This window comes from Temnothorax nylanderi, unplaced genomic scaffold (assembly GCF_030848795.1).
Source record: "Temnothorax nylanderi isolate EJ_2023f unplaced genomic scaffold, tnyl_v1.0 TNYL_tig0022_pilon, whole genome shotgun sequence".
Classification (NCBI taxonomy): domain Eukaryota; kingdom Metazoa; phylum Arthropoda; class Insecta; order Hymenoptera; family Formicidae; genus Temnothorax; species Temnothorax nylanderi.
The window spans coordinates 722,917-729,888 of NW_027249084.1; the positions used below are offsets into that span (position 1 = coordinate 722,917).

Genomic DNA, 6,972 nt, shown 5'->3' on the forward strand with positions numbered 1-6,972 from the left:
ATGTACTCGATCTTGAGATCAGCGGAAGAACGCGGAACGTTAAGATGAAATGCAAATTAAATCCGTAATCAGTAATTTTAAAGCAATAAATAATGTAATAAAAAATAATTTTTGTAGTTTACATGTAAGTGTTTTTTTATATAGATTATGTATTTTAGTGTGATTGCGGAGGTAATATAATAATTGATCTGTATTATTCAATATAAAATAACGATTTATATCATAAGCGTAACATATATATAATTATCTAATTTATTCACTTATTAGATTACTATTGATATATATCTATTATATAAATTGTATATAATATTATATATTTCTAACATAGATCGCTGTTTTATAACACAATAGATATAACATAATAGAAATAGATTATTATGTTATTATTAATATATACAGTTTACTTAGCCAATTTTTGAATTTAAATTCTGTCGATCAACTGACGTTGATAGTTACCGACAGCGTGTGAATCTATCGAATGTTGGTATTTTGTTAAATACAAATTAATTAACATTTTTAAGTTTTAAAATTTTGAAAAATATAAAGAAAATATAAATTGCACCTGCGATTATAATCTTTCTATATTTATCAAATTTTTAAACCTTTTATTTTTTACGTTTTGTTTAATGCTAACAATAGGTAAATTATCGACGTACTATAAATATAAAATAGATTGCATTGGCGCATTAATCAATATCTTCGTTAATAAAGAAAATCGGATCAGAAAGAGATGTGATTAAAAAATCCAGTAGTTCAAAGACATTATAAAACATTAGAAATAATAATAAGAAAGGCGTAAATGTGTAATCTCTAGTAATATAAGCACGAAGACGCAAGTAAATACCGTTACCAGCAATCGAGCAGCACCGAGTTCGTCTTTACGCTCTCCTCTTCTTCTTAGGGCCATGGCACACAAAAAAAACTTAAACAGTAAAACGTTAGCAGTAAGAAAATCAACAGTTTGGAACAGTTTGCTACTGCTTACGTTATGCCTTAAGTTCTTGACTGTAATTGGCTGATTTATTTACTGCTCAAGTTTTCTTGTGTGCCATGGCCCTTATACTTACCACTTTGGACACCTGCAATTGGAGAGTTGGAACATGTAACAAGATGCATTTATTGCATGAACTTTATTTTCAACATTTTTTAACTCTACTCTATAGCTGAATATTACGAATGATTATGAATAAGATTCATTCCTCTTTTTCTTTGCTTCTTCAAATTATTCAGAATTTCGAGCGCATTTGTTTCGAATTCAAAGTTTCGAGACTCAACAAATCTCAAAAATCAACAAAGTATAAAAAAAAAGTCGGCACAATTACGATAACTTTGGCCCTTTGATTTGACGATGGTTTCTGGTAGTATTTTTTACATTGAACAAAAAATTATATAGGTCTTATAGGATTAACTGCTCTAGTTTTCGAGATATACAGTGTTAATGTTAAAAATAAATAATATGAATTTTTAAATACTACTTTGATTGTGTGTATAGACAGTACACATATAAACGGGGGAGCGGCGGTAGCCCCTGCAGACAGGATTGGGTGAGGGTAGATCTTGGTTCGTGTAGAAAGTTAAAAACCCGAATCGTACAATAATAAAACTCGGTTCGTGTAGGATAAACCTCGGAAAATTTTTTTGGTATATTTCCCGTGTTCCTCGCCAACCAAAAATGCCTCCGAAAACTATTAACATTTCGAGGGGCCAAAGTTATCGTAATTGTCCCAGAAAGTCTAAGATTCCAAGGATTTTCTGTTACATAGTATCTTTATCTTCTTTATTTCTTCTTCATTTTTTTCTTTATTTCTTCTTTATTTCTTCTTTATTTCTTTTTTATTTCTTCTTTATTTCTTCTTTATTTCTTCTTTATTTCTTCTTTATTTAGTGCGATTGTGTAATAACATAACTTTTTAATCTTTAATAGATTTTCTGCATACAATTTATCGAATATCTTTGTTTAAAAATGTAAAATTACTTGTCAAGAGACACGGTAGTGTCTCGTGTCTCGCGCCAAGTACACGCGAAGCGAGACTGCACCGTAACTCTTTTACGCGAACGCACGCGTTGCGAGTACCCGAGATTTTGAGATCTCAATATTTTATTTAGGTACTCCGAAATGTACATTCGGCGAAAGAATGAGCGTTGTTTATCATTACCTCGATTCTGCAAATGTACGAGTTTGATGATGTTACCCAGCGGTAATCCCGCTGACGGTTTATTTTCGTCAAACAAGATAGTTTTATTTTCCTGCGTTTTCAATTTAATCTTCTGTTTACAATTTGAATGTAAATAACAGTTTGATCGAACAGTTTCCACAAATTCTTTCATAGGCTCTCATGGACAGAAAGGGAAAGAAGTCTAATTTTAAGAAGGAAGCTAATTGTGATATTACGCAATTAGATTTCAAGTTATTCTAACATCGAGCACTTCTGGCTGGTAACCAGAAAGATCTAATCGCTGCGATTACAAATCTAACTATGCATTAGCTAAAACAAGACAAGAATGCTATTTTTTTCGAGATAATTCCGATATCGAGAACAAGAAGACGTGGACAAGGAAAACAGGACTGACGAGTTGTAATCTTGTTTTTCATTTTACGAGCGATTAATATTTAACGAGAAACATCACCTTATCTCTTGGCCACCATGGTCGCAGATGGCACAGAAAGAGTTAGTACACAATATTAATCATAATATACGGACAAACAAGCGTATTATTTGACAAACGATCGAAATCATCGGCTCTACGTGATAATACGAGATCGAAGTAACGCGATAAAGTAACAAATAGTTCACTTTGGCATTGAACTCTTACAATTTCGCGATTTTCACAATCGCAATCGTCGAACGGGCAACGCGTTTGCGGTCTCGTGCAACTTCGTTTTCTCGACGGTTTCTCGGTGAAAGCTACCTAAAGTACCTGAAACAGAATTTCGTGTTCGTCATAGTGCAGTGTAGTGGAGGTCCTTGAAAGTAGCGAGAACATTTTTTATCGATACATCACACTCCAAATTCTTATCGTTTAACTAATGCTTTCCCTATGGAAAAATATATCACAAAAGAATCAATCCGATTAAAGATAATACAAAACTTGAACACATAACGCTCTCCCATTTCTGGACAAGTAGAATTTTTAAACGTAGCACAGTAAGTCAAGAGCTGGACAAAAATTCATTTTTGCATTTATTTCCAAATTTATTTCACAATATATTTTTGTTTTCCTTACTTCTTGAGATAATATTTTGCATAAGCATAAGTTCTTCCATGGTGTTCTTGTTCTCATTCAGTATAGTTACTAATAAATGTAAATTGCAATTCAAATTGTGTAACTCTCATACAGAATATGTATGTGTGTATTTTATAATTATATTATTGAATGTAAGCCTTATAGGGCTTACTGGCGAAAATTTCTAGTGAGAGATTGTGTTTATATTTGTTTATGAAGAGTCTTATCAATGGTTACACTATTTATGAAAAGTTTTATTGATATTTACACTGTTTAGAAGCACGTTGCAAACACTTGATTAACCCTCTGCTGCCAAACATTTTATAAATACTTAGAAAACTATAATGGAAACGTTTGAGACGATGTTATTAAACGCCATTCAAACATTTCATAAGAAAAACGTAGCCGTGAACATCTCATAAACAATTTATTAAATGTTTTAAAACTCAAATGAAACATTCTACTCAACATTTAAGCAAACATCTTATAAACATATTTTCGCAAGAGGATTTGAGTGAACCTTATTTTCCAGGGATTTCACCCCATGCACGCACGCACATTTAGCACATATAGCAGAGGGAATTTGGAGTCTTTAAATACTGCGAGAGTTACGAACCGTAAGGTCCTTATCTCTGCTGACACACACACAACCAAACAAACATACACACATGCACAAGGGTCAAATCCTCGCCACGTCCACGTCATTGATCCTGGATAGTGCCGAGAGCGGGGATCTAACGGATACTTTTGAGGTGAAATTCGAATTCAGCGACCTCAAAAACCCTCTGTAAAAATGCATTTTGTCACATGAAGTTTTGTCCAGCTTTTGACCGGTTTCGGCCCACTGTGCGTAGCGTAAAAAAACGGAACTATAATATATATAATTCCAATGTAAGTTTTTTAAAAAGATTATTTTTATTTTTATTTTAGATAAAATATCTGTATCTCCTCATTTCACAAACTGTAATAAAACAGTCTACATAAATATTTGTTAACTTTAAAACAAAAAATTGATTTGTTTAAAATAAACAAAAAACAACAGAAGTGACTCATATTCTACTTCACAATTTTATCATAAATAAATGTTTACTTTTAAAAATAAAAAATTAATTTGATTAAACAAAAGATAAGAAGAGTGACTCATATTCTACTTAATTTTGTGAACAGAAAATGTAACAAAACGCGCGTCATAAAAGCGAGTTCTTTCTTCACGAATTCCAAACGTGGTCCGTGACATCTTCTTAGTCACCCGTCAGTTGTAATTCACGTCATATCGTAAATGTAAATATCCGAGTAACAAGCGAAATGTATGCGGCGTCGATTTTACGGTGTCCTTTATTTTCGTCGTGAACGTTTATGGACAGCGCCGAAGACAACGGCGATGATGAATTGCGCCGTTCGGTCGCCTGCGATCGAGATCCTTTGCGAATGACTCGCAAAAGATGATGTAAACCAATTATATTTTAACGCTTAATTTATTTCGTAACAAACAATACGCGTGCGCATCAGATACGACGATAATGCGCTTGTTTTGCGATGCACGAATACCATCGGCAAGTGTTGCTTTCCCGATGCCATTACGTCAGATATTCAAATTCGACGTAATTACGTTCGTCAAAGAATGGAAAGAAAAAAAACTACGTGAAATAAACGTGTGGGAGTATCGCAAACTCTGACAAAGGATCTCACACAGTTCTGATGAATCTGCGCACGAAACGAGTGACTTGAAAAAAGGGTCGGTCAACAGAAACCCGTTTTGTAAAGTTAGAAATTCCTTACCTTTAAAATCCTTCCTGAAGGCTTCCTGAATTTCTTTCGATATATTCCTACTTGTTTTTATTTCAATCAAACGATTTATAAAAGAGCCAAGATTGTTAAAGCTAATTCTTAATTTGCAAAAATGTATATTTAACTCTTTCTCAACATATTTCAATTCATTCTTTTTTTCGCGGAAATATCTGACATCAGCAAAAAAAATGAGTAATACATTGACGTTATGGAATTTTGCAAGGCCGTAAAAGAGAAAATATTAAACGATAAGTGAATTAAAAGGAGAAGCAACGAAGCGAGCAGCAAAAATAAGGAAATATTTATATCGGTTAAACTGAAAACATTTGCAATTCTGGTAAGAACAAAATGATTTACAATTACGATAACTCACCAACTTTAATATATTTTCTGTTTCGATAACTTTTAGTGTTCCCCGGTGCTTCTAAGAATATGCTTCTAAGAATAGAAAAAGGTGACGAAATAGAAGAAAAACTCTAATAAAATGTTTTGTATTACTACTTACTTATCACTTAACTCTGTTTACTGTATGTCTATTAACTCATGCATATTAGTCACGTTAATTTAAATTTATTTTTAATTAATAATATGGATACACACAGAAAAATATCGTAGTCAAGGAAAGCAATTACTTATTTTATTTTATTTGTTTTAATTTAAGTAATAGTTTTATTCAACAAAGAATATTTTTTTAATAATAGTTTTAAGATATACTTGGCTTAAGATATACAAGCTTAGAAAAGCTCAACATTTTGTGCTCAAAAGAAGAATTTATTCTTCTTTTAAGAATATTATGAAACTTTATCGAAGAAAATGAATATAGTTTGGAAGAAAGAAAGTTATTCTTGTATATATTATGTATTATATTATAATATTATAATATTATTGGTATATATTATGAATTCTTGCTTTAAGTAAATCCATTCTCAATTCAAATAAATATATTTATTTTAGAGAGTTCCCCCGCAGCCCTCGGCGGGGAACAGATGGATAAGTTGAGGAGTGGTAAAGGGACGAAGAGAGAGATGGAGGTGCAGGATTGAAGGAATGTAAGGGGGAAGTTGAGAGGAGGGCGAAAGATTGGAGATGAGGCTGAGGGTGACGTGGAGCAGCCGGAAAGTGCGGGAGAAGAGAAACGCTATATTTATTTTAGAAACAATATGTTATCTCAGAACAAGTAATTTCTTTTACTTCCGTAGGCTAGTTTACCATGATTCTTTAAGTAAGAATATGAAATACCTGAAATTAATGAATTACTTCTTCTGAAAACTAAATACTGCAGCACTAAGAATATAATCAGAGGGTAAGATCTAGTGTCTAGTGTCTAGTATGGTCTGGTAAAGTTAGACTCGTAACCGAAGGACCGGGTTCGAGTCTACCTGATCACGGGATTTTTAATGTTCTAAACTGTACTCCTCCGCACGAGAACCTCCTGAGAGGCCCTGTGTTCCACTTGAGAATTAAAGGAATCATAACAATATCGTAACAAATTTGTTACGAATTTTGTTACGAATAAACTTATTAAATACTTATTAAAAATTTAGAACAAATAATATTTACTTGCAGGTGGCATGCACTTTTCTGTATGTACGTGTGCCGTGCATAATATTTAAATATCTACACTAATTTCTTCGTAATTTCTGAATGTACAGATGCTGCAAAAATGATACGATGGAACTGTAAAAATAGTCATCATTCGGTTATCTTCTATACGTTGTATATATTAACCATAACGCATTGATAAGAGGGTAATCTTAATTAAACACTGCACGCCTCTTGTTACACAGAAACGTTATCTCCGATCTACGAAACCCGCAATAAGATCTCTTTTCTCTCGCACGCGCGAGGATCTACCAGAAAGTGTGATGACAGGGGCTTTCCCTCACCGGGGAATTCTCGCGGGAGAATAGACGATAACATGGGGAACCGCGCGCGAAGGAAGATAATCATATGCGAGAG

General features: G+C 33.1%; 1 long non-coding RNA gene across 1 annotated transcript; it reads left to right on the forward strand.

Annotated features, from left to right (window-relative positions):
- The first annotated feature begins 4,938 nt into the window (after positions 1-4,938).
- LOC139769372 (uncharacterized) lies at positions 4,939-6,599 on the forward strand. Its single transcript, XR_011717548.1, has 3 exons — positions 4,939-5,350; positions 5,423-5,467; positions 5,968-6,599. It is a non-coding gene; the product is annotated as an uncharacterized lncRNA (long non-coding RNA).
- The last annotated feature ends 373 nt before the right edge of the window (positions 6,600-6,972 follow it).